This window comes from Hippopotamus amphibius, chromosome 8 (genome assembly GCF_030028045.1).
Source record: "Hippopotamus amphibius kiboko isolate mHipAmp2 chromosome 8, mHipAmp2.hap2, whole genome shotgun sequence".
Taxonomy (NCBI): Eukaryota; Metazoa; Chordata; class Mammalia; order Artiodactyla; family Hippopotamidae; genus Hippopotamus; species Hippopotamus amphibius.
Genome location: NC_080193.1, coordinates 48,854,190 through 48,881,143, shown reverse-complemented (window position 1 = coordinate 48,881,143; position 26,954 = coordinate 48,854,190). Strand labels below are relative to the sequence as shown.

The following is a 26,954-nucleotide window of genomic DNA, read 5'->3' as shown; positions in this document are numbered from 1 at the left end:
AAAGCACAATGAAATATCAATTCTCATTCATTAGGATGGCTATTATAAAAAGTAAGCAAACAAAAAATGGAAAATCACATATGTTGTCGAGGATGTGGAGAAACTGGAAACTTTATGCGTTGCTGGTGGGAATGTAAAATGGTATAGCCACTGTGGTAGAGAGTATGGTGGTTCCTCAAAAAATCAAACAACACAGGGAGATCAACTCAATGATGGGTAATAACGTAGAGGGGTGGGATAGGGAGGGTGGGAAGGAGTCATGGGAGGGAGGGGATATGGGGATATATGTATAAATACAGCTGAATCACTTTGTTGTACAGCAGAAACTGGCACAACAGTATAAAGCAATTATACTCCAATAAAGAGCTTAAAAAAATTACCATATGATCCAGAAATTCCACTTCTAGTACATACCCAAAAGAATAGAAAGGGAAGCTCGAGACATTTGTACACCAATATTCGTAGCAGCATCATTCACAGTAGCCAAAATATAGAAACAACTCAAATGTCCATCAGCAGATGAATGGAGAAACAAAAGGTGATATAAATATGCCATGGAATATTATTTAGCCTTAAAAAGGAATGAAATTCTGATACTTGTAACAACATGAATAAAATTTGAAGACATTATGCTCTCATTAAGCCACACACATATTGCATGATTTCACTTATAAGAGATATCTAAATCAGTCAGATTCAGAAAGTAGAATAGCAGTTACCAGGTCCTGGGGTGAGGAGAAATGGAGAATTATTGTTTAATGGGTACACAGCTTCAGTTTGGGATGATGAAAATCTTCTGGAGATGGATAGTGGTCATGGTTGCCAATAGTGTGAAGGTACTTAGTGCCACTGAACTGTGCAGTCAAAAATGGTTAAAATGGGGAAATTTATGTTATGTATATTTTACCACAATAAAAATAGTGAAAACTATACTCTGCAAAACACAGCTAACAACAGAATTTCAGAAACTTTTACTAATATGAATAAATGTTGTTTGATTTGGAGTTTAAGTTCAATTTCTTTGAATCTAGATACCTTTGTTTTTCACCTAGGTGGCAGTTTTCAGAAACAAATGAAATTCTTCTTAAAATACTATCTGGCTTTCCATAGAGTTGGGAAGCATGATTTTACTAACTTTAAATAAAATATAAATCACAATGCTTATATTTATTCAGATAGCTGTTCTGAGTTGAGTGCAAAATGGAGCTCTTTTTGAAGGTTTATAAACATATACAATTATATTTAAACATACAAGTAAACATATAAAACACGAAATATATACATATAAATTTTAAACATATAAAATCTATAAACCAAATATTATAAAAGAAGAAATAATATAAAACTTGATAAACATTTTAGACCGTATTAAAAACTGTATACTGTCCCTCTAAATTCTAGTTTATGCTGTTACCACTGTTGAGTTATGGAGTTACTGGTTTTGATTTTTACAGTAATAATTGCATACTCTCCGAAAACCACACTTTAGGTGGTACTTATCCTAACTCTTCATTTTATGAATTGACTAGTTCTTTTGATTATCATTTTTTTTCTTAGTATTATGTCCATGAAATAAACCACTTGCCATGGAGGAATTTGTACTTAGATAGGTAATGTGTGTGTGTTTCCACGTGTAATACAAAAAGTGAATTTTAGTAACAAGAAGTTTTTTTTTCCGCCTAAAGAAAAGAGTATGTTATTTCATTAATATAATAAGGATTATTGGACGGACATTGTTTTTCTCTTACATTGGTTTTCAGAAAGTTAAATGGCACAATATTTTTAACTAGATGAGCCCTATAGAGCTTCATTTATCTGTTTTATTCCTTTCCTCCTTTTTAAAGATATTCCTCTTTTATCTGTATTTTTCTTCTTTTTAATTTAGTGTTATGAATATTTTATTATTTCACAGTACAGTTTCTTATTTTAACTCCAGCAAGACTTTGAGGGAGCTGATAAACCCAAATCTAATAAAACAGAATGATAAAGCTAGTCACAAGACTAAAATTGGAAAATAAATAAATGTAGTGTTGAGCAAAAGATGTAGTTGAATAGTTGTGCTGTATGAATCTAGAGATGGAAACACATACTTCCAGCTGGGCTCTCCAGCATGCCGTGATTATATGAGGGTGAGTCAAAAATTATCCACACTCTGACAGTAGAATTTATTTTAATTAAGTTTTAGAGAAGAAATATACATCATTTTTCTACACAATCTCCTTGTTTTCCAATACACTTTATCCATCTGTCAAGACGCTTTTGTATGCTTTCATTAAAAAATGTTTTAGGCTGAGCTGCAAGCCATGAATGTACTGCTGTTTTCATTTCTTCATTGGAAGTGAATCTTCATCTTCATAAGGCTGCTTTCAGGGGACCAAACAGGTGAAAGTTCAATGGAGCAAGATCAGGACTAGAGGGAGAATGCTTTAGTCAGAAAGAGAAAAACAAATACTGCATGCTAGTGCATATATATGAAATCTAAAAAAATGGTATTGATGAATTCAGTGGCAGGGGAATAATAAAGACGCAGATGTAGAGAATAGACTTGAGGACACGGGGGTGGGGGAAGGAGAAGCAGGGACAAAGTGAGAGAGTAGCATTGACATTTATACACTACCAAATGTAAAATAGATAGCGAGTGGGAAGCAACTGCATAACACAGGGAGATCAACTCGATGCTTGGTGATGACCTAGAAGGGTGGGATAGGGAGGGTGGGAGGGAGATTCAAGAGGGAGGAGATATTGGGATATATGTATAAACACAGCTAATTCATTTTATTGTACAACAGAAACTAGCACAACAGTGTAAAGCAATTATACTCCAAAAAAGATCTGAAAAAAACCTTTAAAAAAAGGAAAAAGAAGAAGCTTTTTCAGAGTGTCAGCAGTGTGGGCCGTGCACTGTCATGCAAGATCACAATACCCTTGGATAGCAGTCCTCTGCATTTAATCTGAAGTTTAGGCTTTCAGCTCTTCAATAAGCATCTGACTGTAACAAGCACTGTTGATTGTTGAAAATTTTTCCTGACAATGTTCCAATACTGGCCTTTGGGAATCCCAGAAAACTATAAGCATCAATTTTCCAGCTGATGGTTGACTTTTCAATTTTGTCTTGGTCGGCGCTTCATTGTGTTTCCATTCCATACTCTACCTCATAGTGATGAATCCATGTCTCTTCGCAAGTTATAATTCTTTTTAAGAAACGTTGACCTTTCTTAGAGTATTGGTCCAAATTTTGTTTGCAGATATCCAAATGCTTCTGCTTATGCTCTTCCATGAGTTGTTTTGGTACCCATTTTGCACAAACTTTTAGAAACCTAAGTCTGTCGGGGATTACTTCGTTTTGAGGTGTTAAAGCATCCTGCCTATAGTCCTGATCTTGCTCCATTGAACTTTCACCTGTTCGGTCCACTGAAAGCAGCCCTACGAGGACAAAGATTCACTTCTGATGAAGAAGTGAAGACAGTGGTGACTTCGTGGCTCGCAGCTCAGCCTAAAACATTTTTTAATGAGGGAATATGATAGTATGTTGACAGATAGACAAAGTGTATTGAAAAGCAAGGAGATTATGTTGAAAATGATGTATTTGTCTTTTGTAAAAGTTAATTAAAATAAATTCTACTGTCAGAGTATGGATAATTTTTGACTCACCCTCATGTGACAGATTTAGCTACTTGATGTGGGACTTGAGCAAAGATAAAGATTTGTATTACATGAAGTTGTGAGAGATGAGTTGGAAAAGAATTTTGTGTGTGACCAAGATATGTCTATTTGTAATCTGAAGTCAGAGGAATTATGATCTCCTTTAGGAAACTTTTCTCCTTCTGCCTGTTCATGCTTAGGATAAATGAGTGCTACGTTTTTTGAGGATGACCTATAGTTATATTAGCAATGCTACTTACCTGTGTCATACTCTAGACCTGCAATGTTCAATACAGTAGCCACCAGACACATATGGCTATTGAGCACTTGAAATGTGACTGTTTCTTGGTTTTGAATCACACATGGTCATTATAAATTTAGACTCCAAATTTGTTCAGGAACACAGACCTAGTAATTTGATTTATCATGGGACACTTGTTTTTTTTTTTTTTTTTTTTTTTTTTTTAAATCCCTCTTAGACCCAGGTCTAAAAAAGCTTCTTAGCTTCTTGCTTTGGTAAGTGGAGATTTTTTCTCCACTTGGCTTGCACTCCCGTGAAGTCATAGATTTAATGTAGTAGTCTCAGTTGTGCCCTGTATGGACATCAAAATCCAGTTCCTTAATCGTAACTAAGCCCAGTGATCCTGCCCCTAGTCATCAGGGCTGTTACTAGTCAGACTGGATGCCTACTACTCTAGATTTCTATTTTTTCTTTCAATCTTATAAGCACAGCTGTACTACGTCTGTGACTCAGTGTGTGTGTGTGTGTGTGTGTGCGCACGCACGCATGTACACACACATTTCATCCCGTATTTCTTGGCGTTGTGTGAGTGTTCCTGAGTTAGCCTCATTCTTGATATTTTTAATAGTATTCAGCGTTCAGCGGAACATTGCTTAAGATTTATAAGAGAGAAAGGAGATCAAACTGGTGTTTTATGAAGATTATTTTGGTTATTCACATATGAATATATGAGCAGATTACAAAAGAGAAGACAGTAACTCAATATGTGATTTATTTCATGCCTTTGATGATTACTGAGATATATCAGGTTTTAAATTGAACGCAAATCTAAGGGAAACAAATCAATAAATGAAGTCTGTCTTTTTTGACTATATAGAGAATAGTTACCCTTGCAACTACATTAAGAACTATTTCACAGGCATATTTTTCCTCAAGAGGGTTTCATAAGTGAAAGAAACATAAGCTGAAAAGACTGAGCATTTAACACTTGCCAGAATTATCAATGTTTGTTCTCTCATCTATAGAAGAACCGTTGTCTTTAACAGCTGTTTCGACCAGGTGGCTTTAGTTTTATCTGAGTATACATGGTTCGAAAACGAGGGACAAGGACAGCACTATCTGGCTAAGAAGAAAGAGTTTAACAGAGATCAAGCCTATCCATCTGGATTGTAAACTATTTCACTTATTTATCCATTTTTATTTGTCTTTTTTATTTTATATTCATGCTGATAAAAAGCCTTTTTAAAAAATGTAACTATGTTCTAGTAAGTCCTTTCTTTGATTTGGGTCTAAGTTATGAGACACATGACTTTCATTAGTATTGATGACTTGTATAATACTTTGTATAATAGTGTATAATATTTTCAATTCTTTAATATTTTGAATTCTTCAAGGCTTAAAACAGGTTGAGCAGGTTTGTCGATACTTTATCAGCCTTCAAGGCAAAAGATACACAAGCAGTAGTTGATTCTCCCCTCCCAGACTTTTATCTCTTAATGTTAAAAATCTATGATTAACAAACATTTTGTTGTTATTCTAGAAAGAAAATCAGACTCAGACTCAGACTTTGAAATTTTATAGCAATATTCTACACACTTAAATTCAAGACTTTTTTATTCACTGGAAATTTGAGCTCCTGTTACGTGAATAAGCAGGAATGAACTGAACAGACACTGCCTTTGCTCTAATTGAGCTAAGAATCCAAAAGGGAGATGGGCATTACATTTGTGGTTATAGATATGCTGTATCTCATGTAGGGAGGAGTGTAGGATTTTATGAGTGGTTATGTCAAAGTGATTTAAGTCAAGATGGTGGTTCTCAAGATGTGGTTCCCAGACAAATTGTATTAGCAACACCAAGACATTTCTAAGAAATGTAAATTCTAGGGCCCCTCCCAAGACCTACTGAGTCAGAAACATTAGGGATGACTCCAGCAATCTGTGTTTTTAACAAGTCCTCCAGGTGGTTCTAATGGCTAAAGTTTGAGAACAACTGATCTAGGGCAGGATCTCTCAACGTGGGCACTGTTGGCCTCGGGGACAGGTAATTCTCTGTTGTGTGGGCCTACCTCGTGCGTTGTCGTCTGTTTAGCAGCACTCCTGGCATCTAACTACGGGATGCCGGTAGCATCTCCCAGTCCTGTCAATCAAAAATGTCACCAGATATTGCCAAATGTCCCCAAGGGACAAATTCTTGTTGTCAATTCCCTTCCTCTCATCTCTCCTTCCACACACACCAGATAAAGTTCAAATAACACACTTGGCCCTTTATCTTTTAATCATATAGTGTGTGGTGACATGCTCTGAAACACGTAAAAAGGGACTCTACCGTGTGTATTCGACATAGGAGTCCTACATTAATTTGACCTCAAGTCTAAACTAAGCTCTAGCCACTTGGGTCTCTCATTTTTTTTCTTGCTTTCAGCTTCTTTCTTTTTCCTCACAGTTCTTCCCTGTTCTGCTACCTATATTTTTCTTCTTCCTCCCTTTTTTAAAGTGGGGACTTAATAAACACTCTTCTAGATTAGTCCTGTTTTCACCTTAAATAGTAACTCATTCTGTTTATGTGCTAAAGTTAGCAATTTGATGAATCTTATGTAATTAAAATGAAGTTTATTTTCACATAAATTAGACTGAAGCACCTGCTCTTCCCTAAGACTTCGAACATAAAAAAGCAAGGAAAGTGAAAGGTGCAATTTTCATATTGCCTTGTATTAATAACAAAATCAAAATATTCTCACTGATGAATTATGTTATATAGAATCCTCTGTCAATCATAGATTATTCGGGAATTCATTTGTTTTCAAGTGTTGTTGTTTTTTTTTTTTTTCCTATTTACTCCTCCGTTATATTTCAAAAACTTTTCCTAAGCCCTGGTTATGGAATAGGAAGATGTTTCAGTTCCTTTTGTCTTTGAAGCAAACTCCAAAGTGTTTTAGTTGTCTAGTTTTCAGAACATAGGAAGTCCTATTTGAGGACAGGTTGCTAGGAGCCAAATAGTTAAAAGTAGTTGCAATGAAGAAGCAGAGATCTGTGTCAGTGTAGCAGCAATGCATTTTGATAGGTTCAAAAACATGTGTACACTTCCTAAAATAGTTAATAGACCCAGACCAATGGCATGTTTCTATGGATTGGTTATGCTAACAGGCCCATAACAGGAGTTAATTCTCAGTAGCATTTGGCTGATACTAACTGATAGGGGTCAGGGAGGGTCAAGGCTATTTTATCTCCACCAATAACATGCTTGAGCAGGACGAGAGTGATAAGTTGTACACTAAGAAATGATGTAGCTGATGATGAGAATGATGACGGTGATGATGGCGGTATCATAAATAATACGCAGCTGGAGAAAGTTCAGCCAGGTATGGACCAAGCATAACAGCATCTGGATTTTTTTTCTTTTCATCTTTAAGAGCTCTTTGTTGACAACGATGCAGAACCATGAGGGAGGGTAGTGGCCCCGTACCAGCCATTCCCCAACCCCCCTGGGGGTCAGGTATAAATTACAAAAATAGAATCACTAATAGAGATGGGGTGGGGGTTGGGAATTTAGTAAATTGTGGTCGGCAGGCTTAGGCCCTGATCACAGTTGCACAAGCACCCTGAATTCTCAAAGATGCAGCTTGTAATGATCTGTGATCTCTCAGGCTTACTCATAAAAATAAAATCTCATGTCCCTGGTAAATGCAGAGTCAGAAGACAGCTGGCAGATCAGGGACAGTCAGAAAAGAGACAAAATGAAACAGTCAGATAAAAGCAGACAGAGAAAAGACAGAGGGGGAGAGGCACTTGGGAGAGAGATGGCCAGAGACAGCGGGAAGCAATCAGGAAAAAGAGAGCTGGAGACAGTCAGGTAGAGACAGCCGGAGAAAAGAGAGCCTGAGACAGGCGAACTGAAGTTTCCAGAAGAAGTGTTAGCAATTCAACAGCTAGCTTTGAGGGCCAGCGTAGCCCAGGCAGAGGTTGCAAAAGGGCTCACACACTCACACACACCCACATGTAATATATTTATTTATGCATCATGGATGTAAGTGCCTCTCAGAAACCAGGAAAGGGGTACATGACTATCAGGGGGCTCTGGGTGCAGGGTGGGAGCCTAGGCACTGGGCAGGGGAAATGCTTTGTGTGCAGCAGGAAGACAGCATACTATGCACTCCCCCATATTAAAAACATTAATTTGCCTGGTAATGAAATTCTCATGAGGTGAAACACAGAGAAAGGCAGGGTGGGAAAACCAAAGCCAAGATTCTGGGCTGGGGGATGTGGAAGAGAAGCTGGGAGCCAAGCCCCTTCAAGTTAGCCAGTCCAAAAATATCAGAGGTTGGGGGGTCAAAGCCTCAGCCCTTAAATCTTCTCCAGAAGAATGTCAAGCCCCCAGCAACCTCCTCTTGCTCTGTGTTTAGAGAGGATGTGGGGGTAGCAATGGGAGGGAAACATTGGCATCTTGGGCTGGGGAAGGGTGACAAACCTTAGAGAAAAAGGCCAGGGATTGGGGCTGGGAGTCCTGAGGAGAGAGGCCATGCAGATAGGTAACTCCTATCTCCTTTCTTATTCTGTCATCCCTTGAGTCTAACTGTCGAGGGGAGGAAGGAAGAAGATGGGGGGACCTGAGGCCAAGGAAAGGCTTTGGAGTGTGGAGGGGCCAATCCTTCTGGAAGGGTACTGTCCCAGCAGTCTCCACCCCACAGCCTGACAGCTCCTTTCACAGCATCGCATACGACAGAGATATTGTGTCTTCAGTTCCAGATCACCTCAATAAAGCGAACATTACAATACAACTCACACCTTAATTCAAAAATACTTTATTGCTAAACAATGCTAACCATCATCTGAGACTTCAACAAGTCTTAGTAGTAATATCAAAGATCAGTGATCACAGGTCACTGTAACAAATACAACAATCATGAAAAAAAATCTGAAATACTGAATTACTAAAAGGTGACACAGACACAAAGTGAGATAATGCTCTTGGAGAAACGGCGCCGATAGACTTGCTTGACACAGGGTTGACACAGAGCTTCGATCTGTAAAAAACACAGTATCTGGGAAGCACAATAAAGCAAAAGCTCATTAAAAGGAGGTATGACTGTATAAACACCTCAGCAGGACAGGTATCACAGCGCCCCCTGCTGCCTGAATGGGAGAGGCCCAACAAGGAAGGCCCGGAGGGGGGGCCGTGGGGGGGGGGGCACAGGGGAGGCTTCAGAGAACACTTAATCAGGAAGGAGGGCGGGGGCTGAATTTGGAGGGATCCTTAGGAGGTGAAGAATTCAAATCAGGGCCAGTTTTCCTGGGTAGGAACAGCTGAACTGTCAGGGAAGTTCATATATCAGAATAAGCCTGGGTGGGGAGAACGAGATTATTTTAGGGGGCATCAACTTGTTTCCAAAGTGGGGCTCATTTCAGAGGAGGATCTAACCCCATGGAAATATTGGATTAAAAAAGCTAAGGTCAGGGCAGCAAGGAGAAGTAGCCTAGTCGACCACCGGAAGTGTGGCCATAGGGGACACTGTGGAGGGCTCTCTGGAGAGGACTCCAGCCCACCTTTCCCTCCAACCCAAACATGGGCATCATCCCCACTGCCCCATCACCAGAGGCTGGGTTGAAGTGAGAGGGCCAACAGGCAGCGGGGGGTGCCCATCTCCTGCCCACACCTGCCCCCACTGCACCAGCAGTCTGGCCACCGTGGGCTGCAGAAACAAGAGAGGGCACAAAACACAAGGAGGCACTTCTGTTCCATGCGGGGGAGGCCACGAGCCCATCTTGTCTCTCCCCCTTTCTCTCCGCCTGCTCCTCCTCTTCTTCCAAATCTTTCTTCTGTTGTGTGTTTGTTGTTGTGCGTCTGAAGAGTTTACAGAGCAAGAAGGGAGGGTGAGTTCCAGGAGTCTGAAGGCTGGTTACTGCCATGGCATTGGGCTCTATGGAACGGAGACCTCCACCTCCAGGCAGGGGAAGACAAACGAGGACAATCGAAGCGATATCCACAAACACGGAGTCACCGAAGACTTGACATTGACTGTGTGTCAAGATTGAAGCTGTCGGGTTGGGGGGCGGGTGTGTCTTGGCTGGTCTGGAAGAGCAGGGGTGGTGGTGGGAGCAGCCATCTGAAGCCATCTTGCTTCCTGGCTGTCCCCCACAAACCTCTCACGTTTCACTCCAGGTAACCCTTCATTTCTCCTTCTCCTCTCGAATAAGAGTCTCCTCTTGCAGGGCCTGGGCTGGGTAGACGGGCCCAGGTCCATTGGTATGTTTCAAAGAGAGCAGGGGGTTGTAAGAGGTGGCTGGTAGTGGAATAGACATAACATCCTCTAGATTGTGGACAGAAGAGGATAATCCACCCTGAGTGGGGAACACTGGGAACAGGTCTGCCACGTGGTTAATCCAATGACTGGCTCCTGGGAAGGCAGAGGGTGATGACCCGGAAAATGCACAGGACGAGGAGGACAAGGAGGACAAGGAGTGGCAGACTTGAACTATTCCATTCTAGGGAAGAAGTAAGCACAATGGAAAATGAAGATGCCCCTGAGAGGTTTAGCGGGGTAAGGAAAGAAAAAATGACCTAAAAAGAATAGGCCCTGTTGAATAGAATGCCATCAAAGAATAAGAAGATGTCAGATAAAAACAGGCCAGTGAGAACACCAACAAAACAATGACAGCAAAAGTGGACCTGGGTTAAAGAAACTGCACAGCTATACTTCAGTGTAGCGCAAAGTACCAGCACCTTTGCACTAAGATGCCTAATGAGCCACCCCATCCCTCAAGTATTATCTGCGATTGTTAGAGCAAAGCTAATTCAAGACAGAATCCTGATCATAAAGAAGCTAGAGCCCAACATTCGTAAAACTAACTGTGTGAAGAATACTATTGCTGGACAAGGAAAGTTCAAGATAAGAAATCCTCATTGTTAAAAAGGAACCTAATATTCACAAAAATTACATGAAGAAAAGGCACTCAATGAATATTTATTGAATGGAATCCTCAATTTTTCTTTCAGTTCAGAGGCGCTCATGAAGATACATGAGTAAATTAAAAAATGCTAACTCCACTTCATTCAGCCTCTGCTGAACTGAGGCATCCACAGAGATGCTCTCTCGGTCCACACTTTCTCAAATGCTTCTTCCCCATCACCCTCTTCACGGCAAATATCACAACCTGATATTTTAATGTATAGTTTTCATTGGTTTATTTTCTGTCTGTGCCACTAGAGTGAAAACACCATGTGGTCAGCAAATTAATTTGCTTTAATTTTTCTCTCATACCTAAAATAGTGCTAGCCAAACAGAAGGCACTTAATAAATATCTGCTGAATGGATAAATGAGTGAATACATTAAATATTTTTGAAGGGATTTGTATACAAAATAAAAATGAAATGGTGGAATTTTCAGCAAATTCAATCATATATTTGAGATGGGGCTAATTCCTCTGCTTTGACTTATAAAATATTGTGAATTTGTTTTAATAGTATAATTATAACAGGAGAAAAATATCTCTAAATGAGTCAGCTAGTACATTTTGGAAAACAGTTGGTGCAAGAAGTACTGGGAGAGAGCCATGAGATTAGGGCAATGGAACATTCATTTTGCTGTTGGAAATTTTAATAAAACAGTAAGATTGTCGATGTTGCTTGCTATTAGGAAGAATTATCAGAGCAACATATGCTGAGAGGATAAACAAGGATGAGGAGTATAAAGTCTAGTTGATTTTAATAGTTGTAATTCCATTAACATTAGGGAAAAAAAAACAGTGGTCTGGTTTTAGCACTCACTGTACTCATCATTGATGCTGAATCTGGCATTTCTTATATTTGATGTGGAGTGAGAGTGGTCTATCTTCATTTTCCCTCTTGGCTACTGCCAGTTGAATGTTCTTTCTGCATCTGACACATGAATGTATAACACAGTAAAGTGTTATTGACTTTATTACCTTGGATGTCAGATTTGGGGCGGCCCTGTGATGAACACATGTCAGCTTCTGCCGTAAATGTTGAAATCAGAGTCATGTCTTTAGTGGCTTCTTGGCATTAAGCTCCACACCAATGGATTCAAAATCATTCCCGAACTACTGCAAAGGTGTAAGTCACAGACCCTCCATCAGATCCTCGGCATGTATGTAACACAGCCTTGTGACTGTAAATCATGAGGCAGTCACAGAAGTTACATGAAAATTAATCTATATTATAGTCAAGAAATATGTATGCTAAAAATGGTGATTAAATTCAGGGCACTTTAGGTCTGGAATTATCCTTTCATTATTCAGGAACGAATAAAATAAAAACCCAGAGGAGTGAATTTATTTCTCTCAAGCCCAAGAATTATTCATTAACAGAATAAAGGTATAAATTGGGGCCTCCTGCATCCCAGTTCTTTGGTACTTTCTGATATGTGGCATTTAGCATGCAGAAAATCATCTGGAATCTGATTAAATAGAGCTTTCAGCTAGGTTTTTTTATATAAAACTTTGATTGGAAAAAACAATGCAAAGCAAAGAAATGAAATATAAAATACAAAGATATAAGCCAATACTTAAGATATAATAAAAAGAAAACTAGCAATTACACTCCAAGGCCAGGATACAGTCAGCATTACTCCTCTGTCTCTTCTAGCACTATGTTATTGAGACAACCAGGACAAGCGAAAAGGAGATCAAATATGACATTCACTTGTTCTTCTTCATAGCTTTGAATATTTGCTTTTTGTTTAATGCATGGCTTTTAGTTGGGAGAGGCTGCTAAGCCCATTTATTGACTCTGTGTGTTCAGGCAATTGTGCTGAGTTCTGATGACACAGTCCTTCCCAAGTCATCCACCTCTATTTGTCTGTCTTTCTTAACTATACATCTGGGCACATTTTTAGATTTTATTTGTTGTATTTATTTGTATCAAAATGCAAGGTAATAAAATATGAACATAGAATTCTCTAGTATATAAAATGCTATTTCTCACTTAATATCAAATCCTGTGCAATAGGGAACAGGGTTCTTATGGTCGTGTTACTCATGAAGAATCTGATGCAAATGACAAACCTATTAAATGACAAAGTGCATAACAGGGATGTCTGATGCAGAAACCAATGGTTTTCCTACTGGAGTCCTCATACACTGCTGGTGGGAATATTAAACAGTGCAACACAATTGGACAGTGTCTTTAAAAATTAAACATGTGTTTATTAGATGACATATTAAGTATGTGCCCAAGCAAAATGAGATATATATTCACACAAAAACCTGTATGAAAATGTTCAGAAGAGCAAACACTGGAACCAACCCAAAAGTTTATCAGTGGGTAAACAAAATATGTATATTTGTGCAGGAGAATACAAATCAACGATAAAAACAGCCAGACCCTGGTGTATGCCACAAAATGAATGAACCCTGAAAGCATTATTGCGTGAGTCCACTCAGATGAAATGTCCAGAACAGACAAATTTATAGATACAAACTGAAGGTTGTCTGGTGCTGAGGGTGGGATGAGATCACACCAAATGCGCTCCGGAGAATTTTTAGAGGATGATGGAAATGATCTAAAATTGAATTATAGTGATTATCGAATTCTGCAAAATCATCGCAAATCTTTGAATTTTGCACTTACAATAGGTATACTTTAAGAATATACATTATATCAAAGAAAAAATGAGAGGGAGACAGAGAGAGAGGGAGGGAGGAAAATAGGGAGGGAAAGAGAGACAGAGACAGAGAGCAGCGCTCAAAGGCTGTTACCAATTGGAGGACCCACAGGAGCCACTTCTAGATGTAATCTAAGCCTCTTTACTAAGGAGTTGGTTGATTGGTTCATTAAAAGAAAGTTTTAGGAACATGACTATTTTACTGGTGACAGAAACAAGGGAATTTTAAAGAACTGAGAAAAATTTTAACCCCTGATTCCATTTATGTATTAAATTCATAGATAACTGTTCAGAAACTCTTTTGCTTGAAACAATGCAAAAAAAATGATGTAGAAAGCTTCATATAGTTGAATAAAACCTTTAACCACTTCTTATATGCCTGTCTCAAATCATAAAAGGAAGGAAAGTGAAAAGGAAAATATGTTGAGAGATGAGATTTTATTCAACAAATTATTTTTACCTGGTACATTTTGAGTTTAATAAAAGTCAATATTTGAACAATATTTTGTTTATATATACATATATATGTAATATATGTAACATAATATATGTGGTCCTGTATAATGGTAAATATTCAACATGGTAATTTTGAAGTATCATTATAAGAAATATATTGATATTTACTAGCTTTTACTGAACAAGTCAAGCTTGCAGTCTAATATTTATTTTAGAGAAGCATTGGAGAAATGCTTACTTTATATGTTCAAAATAGATTGAGTTAATCAGAAAATTCAATCAGTACCTCCTGTCACTCCACCTTTCTCTCTAGTTAAATAGTTAAATCAGAAAATTTGGTAAATTTGGTGATTTCTAAGGCAAAATAATACATTTTAACTTAATGACCAGTGGGATCTACTGACTCACCGAGGAGTCCACATGTTTTTCTGAATTTTAGCCTTGCTGTGGATTTTCTTTTGGCAGTTGTGTTCACTTCAGCACTAAGACTACATTCCTATATTGATAATGTTGTTAAGTATTTAACTTGTCTCATTCATTTCAACATCTAAATTTTAAAACTACCTAGGAAAACAAAATTTTAAAACCTCAACACTATGATTTATTTAGGCTTGTTTTCTTTTGTCTTTGAGAGTGGAAACTGAGATGTCCTCAAAGAGGCAAACCACAATCAAACTGTATTGGTTGAGCATCGTGGCTTCAGTGTGTGTGTGTGTGTTTGTGTGTGTGTGTGTGTGTAATCAAACTTTCGAATGATTAATTACATACCAGTTTTGAACATTTCTAGAATGTCAAGACTTTGGGAATTATCAGCCATCTTAAACTATGATATAGAGGGCTAGTAAAAAGTAAAATAACTTTCTAAAATGAAAAGAGACAAGATGCATACTTTTCATCTATGTAGCCTGTCTACAAATCTATTACTTGTGTACCTATTTTAATTGAATATTTGTACCCTCTAATAATGTTAAATGTAAAATACACATGCTAACAATGTATGCTTGCCTTATATTTTGCTGGGCTCTCCTCTAATCACAAGGAATTTTAACCTAATTGAGACATAACCCTTTGCTTTCTGCCTTCTTTCTGAAAGCAGAGACAGATAAAGAGACAACCTCTGTGGCTGTGTGTGCTATGGCAAATACTCACAACTGACAACTGCCATTGCAAACAGTTAGCGCTGATGGGCACTGTGTTAAACTGCTCTGAGGGCCCATATACCACCCATATACTTGGGTAGGTACGTGGCAGTCAGTTATCAAAGTCTGAGATAAGTCAATTTTATTTTGCAAGTTTGATTTTAATGTTTTCTAACCACATGAGAGGCAGTTTCCATGATTTCATTATCACAGTTATAATTGGTCCTTTTATTCCTCCACACAGGCGGTGTCAACATTCTGAAATGCAAAACCTGTACCAAACTTAATTTTCGTGCAGTGTCCACCAGCTCTTTTATTAACTGACTACTCTCTAGGGATGAAAAAAGGCAATTTGAGGAAAGGTGGGCCTCAAAGTACTCTATAAAGAGATCAACAAAAATAAAAATTGGGGGGAAACTACCATATGACCCAGCAATCCCACTCCTGGACATATACCCTGAGAAAACCATAATCCAAAAAGAAACATGTACCACAATGTTCATTGCAGCACTATTTACAATAGCCAGGATATGGAAGCAACCTAAATGCCCATCAACAGATGAATGGATAAAGAAGATGTGGCACATATATACAATAAAAAGGAATGAAATTGAGTTATTTGTATTGAGGTGGATGGATCTAGAGACTGTCATACAGAGTGAAGTAAGCCAGAAAGAGAAAAACAAATACCGTATGCTAACTCATACACATGGAATCTAAAATAATGTTACTGATGAACCCAGTGACAGAGCAAGAATAAAGATGCAGATGTAGAGAACAGACTTGAGAACATGGGGTTGGGGTGGGGGGGGAGCGAAGGGGAAGCTGGGACGAAGTGAAAGAGTAGCATTGACATGTATACACTACCAACTGTAAAATAGATAGCCAGTGGGAAGTTGCTGCATAATACAGGGAGATCAACTTGATGATGGGTGGTGACTTAGAGGGCTGGGATAGGGCGGGTGGGAGGGAGACGCGGGAGGGAGAGGATATGGGGCTATATGTATAAATGCAGCTGATTCACTTTGGTGTACAGCAAAAACTGGCACAACAGTGTAAAGCAATTATATTCCAATAAAGAACTTAAAATAAAAAAGGTAAAAAAAAAATGGGGGGGTTGGGGACAAAAACTGAACACAATACGAATACAAATCAGAGAGTATGTTTCTATGTAAATGTTACCAATTTCCAACTGTTGAATAATTGGGATTATTTTTAACTTCTTAGATTTTAATTTTAATCCTACAACTAGAGTTTAAAGAAAAACTTGGAAAGATATACATATCGTAAGGCCACCCTTAGGCATTATTACTTGCAAGGCTTACATAAAGAAACACACATACTGAGCATCTTTGTTCAAATCACTGTGCTAGGTGATGTGGATGTAAAGCAGAATAGAATATGGAAATTGTCCTCAAGGATAGAAAATGACATTAATTTTTTTCTTTATTCTCAGCATATAGCAATAAATGTAGTAATTTCCCTTTTTAGAATTAGTAACCACGGTATTCATTTGAATATTCAATGGTGATAGGAGTTTCAAATTTTAGCTTTACAGGTACTTTCTAGTGACTGGTATAATAGGTTTCAGAGGCCCATTAACTGTACCTGGTGTCCACATAAGTAATCACACATTCTGTTGTATGAATGGATTACATTTTTTATAATGACCTGAAAATATAAAACCGTCTTTCTCTCCCTATTAGTTATTCTCTTTTGGCACATAAGTAGAAGAGACATAATGAACTGCCAGGAGTTTTATCTATTTGAGCTCAAGTAATATCTCCCAAGGTGACATTCCATGGCTAAAGAGACAGTCTTCTTGGTTTTGTGTTTGAAAACACACTTACTTATATCGAGATTTAAGATGGTGCCTTTTTTCTTTGCAGGAATTTGAAAATGCTTAACAAACATACATTTAATCATTTCTTTTTACAAATATATTCAGGCTCCTGAAGTTCTCTAATGAGTTGTTCTTTTTGGCCAATTGCCAAATAGGAAATTTGCATCATTGTGACAAGGTGGTTGTGGTATAACTGTGTCCTTACTGTTAGATTCTGGGTCTCTCTCATGCCACTCTATCAGAATCCTGGGAAGTGGCAAAAGAAAGTCACTGCAGGGTTGCAGTGAACATAAATTTGATGTGGCCACTGCTAGGTTTTGTGAATGGGAAGAAAGAAGAGTTGTACACTGTAAGCAAATTGGCGTAGTGTCAAGTGAATTTGATGAGGAAATATTCCCTGGCCCAGCCAAAGTCTGCTTATACATGGGATGAACCCCACATGAGAGTGGGAACCTCTCACATAATGAGGGAGGGAAGTGACCATTTCAGATTCAATTTCAGAGTGATGGGGAATTAACTGTAGAGTGCATTCTGACTACAGATCCAAAGAAAATATGAAATTAAATCCATTAGAGATGTATTTGTGGATGCAGCCAATCTTTATTGATTAGCCCCCTACCTCTATATCAGGAGGATGAAAAGGTGAACAAACGGGATGTGTCCTTCTGTCTTATCATCTCAAAAGCCCCCGATAGTCTGAAACAACAGTAGTATTTATTTGTTTGTTTTGTTTTTCAGTAAAATTTAAAACCTAGTGACTAAAAGGGAACTTCTTGCAGTAGTTGAGACGTTCTGTATCTTGTTTGTGATGGTGGTTACTGCCTATATATATTTGTCAAAACTCATTGGCCTATGCTGTTAAAATGGGTGAATTTTATTATGTATAAATTGTACCCAAAGGAAGCTGATTTCAAAAATAGTAGCTTATCTTTCTTTTTCTTTGATGTGCTAGAAATTCTGTGTATTATTTATTTTGGGTAGAAGTATTATAAAAAAGAATATGCAATATTTATTTACAATTGGGAGGTTATGTTCCTTTTGCCTTGATGCTCTGTTGATCATAGTGTCATTTCTTGTCTCACTCCCTTCTTCCCTTTATCCCTCCCTCATCCTCTCTTTCAACTACGTAAACGAAAAGCATTCTTTGGTTTTTCTCATTCTGACTCACTTCGCTCTGTATGACAGACTCTAGGTCCATCCACCTCACTACGAATAACTCAATTTCATTCCTTCTTATGACTGAGTAATATTCCATTGTATATATGTGCCACATCTTCTTTATCCATTCACCTGTCGATGGACATTTAGGTTGCTTCCGTGTCCTGGCTATTGTAAATAGTGCTGCAATGAACATTGGGGTGCATGTGTCTTTTTGAATTATGGTTTTCTCAGGGTATATGCCCAGCAGTGGGATTGCTGGGTCATATGGTAGTTCTATTTTTAGTTTTTTAAGAAACCTCCATGCTAACACATATATATGAAATCTAAAAAAATGGTATTGATGAGCTCAGTGGCAGAGGAAGAATAAAGATGCAGATGTAGAGAACAGACTTGAGGACATGTGAGGTGGGGAAGGAGAAGCTGGAACAAAGTGAAAGAGTAGTATTGGTATTTATATACTACCAAATGTAAACTAGATAGCTAGTGGGAAGCAACTGCCTAATACAGGGAGATCAACTGGATGATTTCTGATGACCTAGAAGGGTGGGATAGAAGGGTTGGATAGGGAGGGTGGGAGGGGGGCTCAAGAGGGAGGGGATATGGGGATATATGTATAAATGCAGCTGATTCGCTTTGTTGTACAGCAGACACTGTCACAACAGTGTAAAGCTGTTATACTCCAATAAGGATCGGAAAAAAATAAAAAAAGCATTCTTCGGTAAAGAAATGCCCTTTCCTGTTGGCCTCTCAGACCCGAAGTTACTTCAAATTTTCTTTTATTCATTTATAGCTTTCAGAGATTGAATAGTATTTTGAGAATTTAACAGCTTGCTTTACTTTACTGCTTTTCTACTAAAGAATTGAGATTTTAACCATCCACAGAGACACCTCAAACTCAGCATGTTCACAGTTGGATTCACTGTTATTCCTTACTAACTCTTTCTGCTGTTTTCCAAACCATAGGAATGATAGCATCACCTGCCAATCATGTAGAACTCCTCTATGCCTCCCTTTGCCTGATCCCTTACATGCAGATGACATCTAATTTTGATCAGCTCTACCTCCTTACCATGTAATCCTCTTGTTCCCTTGTAGTCATCCTCTTGTTTCTACCTTAATTCAGACCTCATTCATCTTTTGCCTAGCCACTTCTTCCTGTATGCGTTCTCCTTAAAGTCTTTTCTCTCTTCAATCTATATACCTTGCAGCAGTAAGTTGATCACGAACCTATCAAATTGGTTGTATCAGTTCCTGATTTAATCGTCTTTTCTTGACTTTTCATTGCCTACTATATTATAATCCAAATTCCTTGGTATGACACAGAAGGTCCTCCATGATAGGGAGTCTGTCCACTGCTTCAGCAACAATTACAAAACCTTACCATATTTAATAGTTTGGTCCCTGTTATGGACTGAATGTTTGTATTCCTCCAAAATTCATATGTTGAAATCCCAACCCCCCAAAGTGATGGCATTAGGAGGTGGGACCTTTGGGAACTAATTAAATCATGAAGGTGGGGCCTCATGAGTGAGATTAGTGCCCTTATAAAAAGAGACAGGAGAGCTGTTCATCTCTCTGCTCTTTGCCATGTAAGGATAGACAAAGACAGCCATCTGCAAACCAGGAAGTGGGCTCTCACTGGATGCCAGTTGTGATGGCACCTTGATCTTCGACTTTCCAACCTCCAGCACTGTGAGAAATAAATGTTTGTTTAAGCCACCCAGCCTATGGTAATGTGTTATAGCAGTTTGGCTTGAACTGACTAAGATGATCTCTAAACCATGATAAGTTGTCTAACTCCTTTGTATGGTTGTTATTTCCTCTACCTTGAATGGTCTTCAAGGTAGGTTATTTCCACACAGGTGGAATAGTTCCAGTGTAACCACCTTTGGAAAAATTTATATTCCTCTGAGAGAGAATTGAATGCTTTCTGATGCCTCCAACAGCATCCTATTTCTTTTTTTTTTCTTGTAATTTCTTTGAGGACAAAATCTATAACTGACTCATCCTTAATATTCTTATACCTAGCTTTGCGTCTGACACATCAAACACCAAACTTTGGCAAAGTACTGATAGCTATTTGTATTTTATGTGATTCATTTAGGCTGAAAGAATTATAATGCTTCACATGTTTGAATACCAGGCTTTTAAGGTCAATGAAACTCAAAAGAGATACTTGAAGAATCAGTTTTTGTGGTTTTCAGAATGAAAAGAACTTAGATAAAGCACCATAAAACTGTTGGCAGCCATCTCTTTCAATATATGAGTGATTTCTAAACAAATATTTATCCATGAGCAGTGATATCACAAAACTGCTAATACTTCACTTTAAATGTACAGAGAAAATGTAACTGTGTTTCCTTTAACTGATTTGGTCATCCTTATGAGTCATCACTTCCTGTGTAGTGGGAAAACATACTTTATTTTGGTCCATTTGTGTCTAATCTATTGCATTAACCTATCGTGCACTAGATTCAGATTCCCTTAGGTAATGCTGATTCTTTTGGTTAAACATGCTCAGGCTTCCATCGAGGTCCCTCTCTTGACTCTCACCATAAAATGGTATCTGGGGAAGAATTGATTTCCTAACTTCATGCTGCTGAGACAGTATTCATGCATTGTAATGCCCTCTGGCATCTCTGGACCCAAATGTTTTTAACCTGTCTCCCCGTGGTTGCTTCTCTCTCTGTCGATCTTAATGGCTGTGTTCCTAAACTGGTGGAGCCCAGACTGCCATCACTCATCTGCACTGAATAAAAGCTGGTGGTGCTCTCCTGTCTACTCAGCCTGCCCTTGACTCATGATGGTTCTACAGCATCCCTGAATCATGACTTCAGCCTCCATCAGGTCCTCACTGATTAACCCCGAGGCCACTTTGCCTATCCAGTTCTACTCACATGACTCTCAAATGATTCAAATGATACAGTGTGGCTCTTCTCATTAACCAGAGTGATGTGATCATGTTGACGAATCCTGGCCTCTGTACACCAGCACTGAATTGAATCTCAGAGACAGGGCTTTAGGTGAAGCAGAAAAGAATAGCTTTATTGTTTTGTCACGCAAAGAGGGCCACAGAGGACTAATGCCCTTAAGACTTTGTGTCCCAACCTTGAGAGGGTACTGAGGAGTCTTATAGTAATGGTTCAAGGAGCAGGGTGGGATCAGCTCATGGACATTCTTCTGATTGGTTTGTGGTGAGGTAATTGGGAGTCAACATTATCAACCTTCTGCTTCCAGCCAGTCTAGGGGCTATGTTCTTGTGGTCATCAGTTTTCATCTGCTGGGGGTCTGCTTCTTGTGAAAACAACTTAGGAATGTGTGTCAGGCCTTTACCTATACCTTTCAGGAAAATGTGAGTTCAGTGATTATGCTATGTGGTGAATTTAGTCTAAATTATTACCAGTTCCCCAGCCCAACAGCTATTCTTCGTTTCTACATCTTCTCATTTCCCAATCATTAACTCTTGAATCAGCCTTTTACTTCAAAAGACAAGGACACGGGGGCTTGTACATGGTTTCAATCAGAACAGGACCAGTCATAATGTCTTTGGGGCCAGAGCAAGAATAGAGAGATGCTGATGGACTGTTAAATAAAATACAGTCCAACCTGCTACCTTGTCAAAGCTATCTCCCTAACTACCTGGAAAGTCAGGCTTGAATTGAGAATTATCTGACTCTTTAGATTTCTGCAGCAAATCTCAATGGCACAGGAAAACCAGTACCTGGCATTTGCTCCTGTGTCCAACCTATTTTCTTAGTGCCTTGAGGAGCCACAAACAAACATGTGTGGATACCCCAGCCTTCATGTGGAAAATGTTTATGCCCTCCCACAAACAGTTTTCCCCTGCTATTTGTCAGTCCCAGTGACATCTATACAGGTGGTTTCATGTTTCCTAAGGAGGAACGATCCAAGGAATGAACTCTCACAGGCTCTGGAATAGGGATCAGATAAAAATTTCTAGAGTTCTGGGCAGGTATGAACTCCAGATGGGTATATTACCAATAGAGAACTATGGCATGCTCTTGGCCGTGGAATCTTTGCCCCATGTGTGGTGGGGGGGTGGGGGTTGGGGGGAATGGAGGCTGCCAGAAGAGGGATAGAGACTTCTACAGAGTGCAGGGGTTAAAGTGGCCTTTGTCTAAGGGCAGTGTTGATCAGTGCACAGGAGTTTTTTCCACAATCTCAAGGGAAAATGTATGTGCTCCTACCCACCGCTTTATTAAGCACTCTGTGGTCTTATCTTTAACCATCCTGTGCTCTTGTTATCTTTTTATAGTCCTCAAGAGGACAAGTCACCAATGCAATCCCCCTGGGTACAATACATTCTTAGCCCCATCTTAGAGGAGAAAGATTCAAGGAAAAAAACTATATATGTATATGTATATATATATATAAAATTAATAGGCATTGTTTAATATTTACAGTACCTTTTCCCTGTTGTGTATATAAAAATTGCTCTTGACTACTTCCAGATTGCAGTAACATGCATTCATAAATTCATCAGGTAACTCCTTTAGCTCTGCAAATAATGCTGTTGATTATTTCTTTAAAGAATATGGTTATCCTATTGTGCAATGTGAACTGTGGAATAAAACTATATATTAAAATATGGCGAAAAATGATAACTTCTTAAAGGAAGTGGAAATGACACATTTAAAAAGATCTAGTATATTTCCCACACCGAGGGGGGAGAAAGCTATTGAAATTAATGGTCCTGTGTCAAAATATTAGTATGGAATATAAGGGTTAATGGCAGTAATTGAATATTCTTGCTCAGCTATGGGAAATTATGTTTTAATATTTGAGGAAATGCTAAATGTATTGAAACGGGAAGTGAGTAGAATCTTTTGGTTATTTAGTTGATATATCCATAGGTTTTGAGTTGGCCATGAATCAAACACTGTGATTTCCCCAATTAGTTTACTTTCAAATTTAATTTGCTTCTTAAGAAACATGATGCAAAATTCCATTATTGATAACTATGGTTAACCTTATTTTTTAAAAATTCACTTTTACAAACTATTTAAGTAACTACTAATTTAAAAGTATGTAAAACATTGTCTGGGATCAATATCACCAAGAAGTTCATCTGCAAATCCCTGATTGAATTATTTTCTTCCTCTAAAAAAAAAAATAGACCAACGCATTACAAACTAATGTGGAAATAGTAATCTATACAAATATTTATTTTCCAGGAGATTTTCAGTTTCTTTAAAATGTACTTTGAAATGTCTAAGATGGGAATTATAATGCAGTATTCTTGAACTTTTAAAATCATGAAACCTGTAATTTGGAGCACCAAGTAACATTTTGCAGAGCTAGTATTCTTCAGAACAGAGATTGGTAAATTTTTAATGGAAACATTTTTTATAAAAAGAATATGTCTGGGAATATTAATATTCCCCAAATGATACTAAACACCTACTGTTATTTGACGTACAATAATAATTTATTTCAGTTTTTGAAGATCGTTGCCAAAGTTCATTTCTTATGGAAGTATCCTGTAATAAATGTAATGTAGTCCCATCTATAGTGCTAAAACTTTTTATAGTTAAATTAACATTTGAGGTGATAGAATTATATAAATAGTATTACATTTGTGAAAAATTGAAAAGGCTATGTACTAAAACTTTAGATTTCTAAAATTTGGCTTTCTAACTATTTATATAATTACTAATTTACGTAGAAGCTTGGAACATTGTAAAATAACACTAAAGCATAGATATTCTTGTCAGAAATCTAGTTCAATGTTGGTTTCTTCACTAAGTATCAGTATCACTAAGGGCAGGTTACTGAATCTCTCCAGGTTTGTTTCATGATCAATAAAATGATGATAATGTTATCTTTTGAAAAGATGTTGTGATATTAAAGAGACGACCTATATATGGAAAGTACCTGGCCTAAAGTGGGAACACTGATTACAGTTTACCTCTCTTCACCATCTATTTCCTTAAAATTTCAGTTATTATCCTGAGGAGATATCCAGATTTGTTATAAAAGGTTAAAATTTCCTCAGAAACTTGTAAAGCCTAGGGAAAATTTAGGATGATGCTAAAGAAGAAAAGAAGTATAAACTGCATTGCTGGCAACGAAGAGAAAGTATAAACACATACACCCTCAGGCACACATGAGCATATGCTCACAAAGCACAATATAATCACAGATGAAATAAGCCATTAAAAAATCAGGAAAGAATAGACTCTAATACTCACTATTCTTCTGGGATTCATTGAAGTGGCCTGCTTGCATTTTAATATGGCAAACTGAAGGACACAAGACACTTTTAATGAAATTTTTAAAATTATTAGAATAATGACACAAAGTGTTTAGTTTTGACTTCTGTACTAAGTGTCATTATGTAGAACAATTTGTACCCAGGCCGTGCCTTGTGAAACAAAGATTATAAGCCTTAGCAATCAGGAGAGATTACAAACATAAACTGAGATGACAGAGTCAGGGCCTTATTTGAATGCTGTGTTCCAGTTCTGCTAAAAGATGTTGGAAGAATTTGAAGGAAAAGGAGAATCAGAAAAATTATGTAAAGAAAAATGAAATATAAATTTATGACTTTTTAAAAAAATTAGACGGGGTAAGGAAAGACTAAATCTATTTTCAAATTAAAATTATTCTAAAATAACGTTTTTTTGTGTTTGTTTTTGTTTTTTTTGTTTGTTTTTTTAAAGAAAGCAATTTCCCAGAGATTTTTTTCTTAATTGTTTGACTAACAGAACAAAACCAGGCAGAGAAGTCCCCAAGGAAATGATGGTCATGCTTCATTGCTGTTTGCCATTTGGTCCTTCAACTTCTAAGCCCTTACATTTCCTTTTAATGATTTTAGACGTTTATTTCACAAATACAATCCAAGTGTGAGTAAATAAATGTATTCTCTTTTAAGACAACCCCCTCTACCATGTTCCTTTAAATAGGAAAGGGTGCTAAATGTCTACCAGGCCATAGTTGTCCCACCTGTGGTTTTAAAAACAGATTGTCTGAAATCCTTTCCCTATTCTGTTAAAGAAATCCTGGGAAAGAATCCTGTTGATATTGTTGTTGATAGTCTTCAAAAGGTGAGAATGGTAACTGGGCTGAAGGCAACTGGGAGGGGTCTTCAGCAAATGGAGGACCATTGGGAAATTGTGCAGGGGTAAATCTTGTCAACGAGACACCAGCTCTTTCAATTAAAGCTAGAAAAACGCCACCCATCGAGGCTGACCCAACCACAGCCATGGGTCCATTTCTTGTTGCCAGTTTGGCTCCTGTTAAGGCACCGCTCATGTTGGACTACCAGGGAGCTTCTTTCCCTCCAACTTGAACCATACTGCAGTCAGTCATGGAGAACAGACATCCCCAGACAGTAAAGCTACCTCCCAAGTGTGGAGCCCTGGTGTTAATAGCTGTCAAACTCTGTCCTAGTTTGTGATTTACTCCCACTGGAGAATTGCAAAAACCTTTGATTACTTGAAAGATACCACCACCTATGGTTCCTATGTAAAGGCCGCGCCACAGACATCCACAATTTGCCAGGGGCAGGGCTCACGTGCCTACTCTTCTATCATGACTCTGTGGCTAAAATAAGTTTTCAAATTCAGTTTAATCTAGGGGGCATTGCTGATTAAATTTTAGATGACAGTTTGGTATTTGACTGAGATAATGAAACCACATTACTGGTTGCTGTTTTGTGCTTTGTGATTTTAGCCCTTAGTCAGTTTTAAAAGTCTGCTAGTTAGAAGGTGCTGCCTCTCTACTACTACAACTAAAATCTTTTTGACTTTAATTTTATCTCTGGTCAAAGAATTAACATCCTTTCAAAAGTTCTACAACTTTTGAAATTAGTTTTAAAGAAAAGTTAGCTCCTCTAGATTTTACATGAAAGATTCTTAAACTTTTAGATATCAGTTAAGATCTGTACATTTTATTGCATTTTATATGCATTGGATAAATTCAGTTTTAAAATGTGACGAATCTTGTTTGAAGGGAAAGAACCCTCACTAGACAGAATTGTTGCAGCCTAGTGTGTACTTTAATTTGGAATTTTCAAAATATGAATTTGTTTATCATTGCAACAAGCAAACAGAATCCTTATCTATACAAGTCCCCTGTTCTAAAGAAGAACTTTGAATTTGGGTATCTTCACACAAACAGAAAGAGAGGGTTTTCCTGTTAGTCCTTTGATATAATGTGGTTATTAGCTGCTTGATTTTATTTTACTTTAATTTTTTTAATTTTTTAATTTTCTGGCTGCACTGCTTGTGGGATCTTAGTTCCCCAACCAGGGATTGAACCTGTGCCCTCAGCAGTGAAAACTTAAGAGTCCTAACCACTGGACCACCAGGGAATTCCCTTAGCTGCTTGATTTTAAAACTTTAAAGAAGAATGTGTTTTGGGGCAGACGTGTTGGTAAATCTGTTTCTGTTGCCAAGAAAACAAGAGGACAACCCAAACGTTCATCGTGGTGAACCTCATTTATCATCCTGTCACTGTACCATCTTTATCCAGTTTCATCCTGGACCAGGATTTCATGGCACAGAGAGAAACCTGGGCATCAAACCACAACATATGAGCAAGTGGATGGCCCAAATGTTTGAAAACATAAACATGCCTCTCTCACTGGGCATCAGTTGAGAGGCTTGAAGCCCGTTAGTTGTAATTGCAGTTCAGGCTAGAAGAAGAAACTGTGTCCAGATGAGAAACAATTTGAATATTTGCATGGATTTGGATTTAATAGCTTCTGCCACATTTCATCACTGTTTGCTTGGTCATTTCCCTGATCTGCTCTCCCAACACTGAGGCCATTTCTGCATCCTTCTTTACATCACTCATTGTTTTTAAAATGTGGTTTTCCATGCTCTCAA

The 26,954-nt window shown here is 38.0% G+C and overlaps 1 protein-coding gene and 1 pseudogene across 1 annotated transcript in view; one reads left to right on the top strand and one right to left on the bottom strand.

Annotated features, from left to right (window-relative positions):
• DPP10 (dipeptidyl peptidase like 10) overlaps positions 1-26,954 on the top strand; it is a 630,338-nt gene that overhangs the window by 247,795 nt on the left and 355,589 nt on the right. The gene's annotated exons all lie outside the window — the stretch shown is intronic.
• LOC130858349 (mitochondrial import inner membrane translocase subunit Tim17-A-like) lies at positions 25,114-25,658 on the bottom strand (annotated as a pseudogene).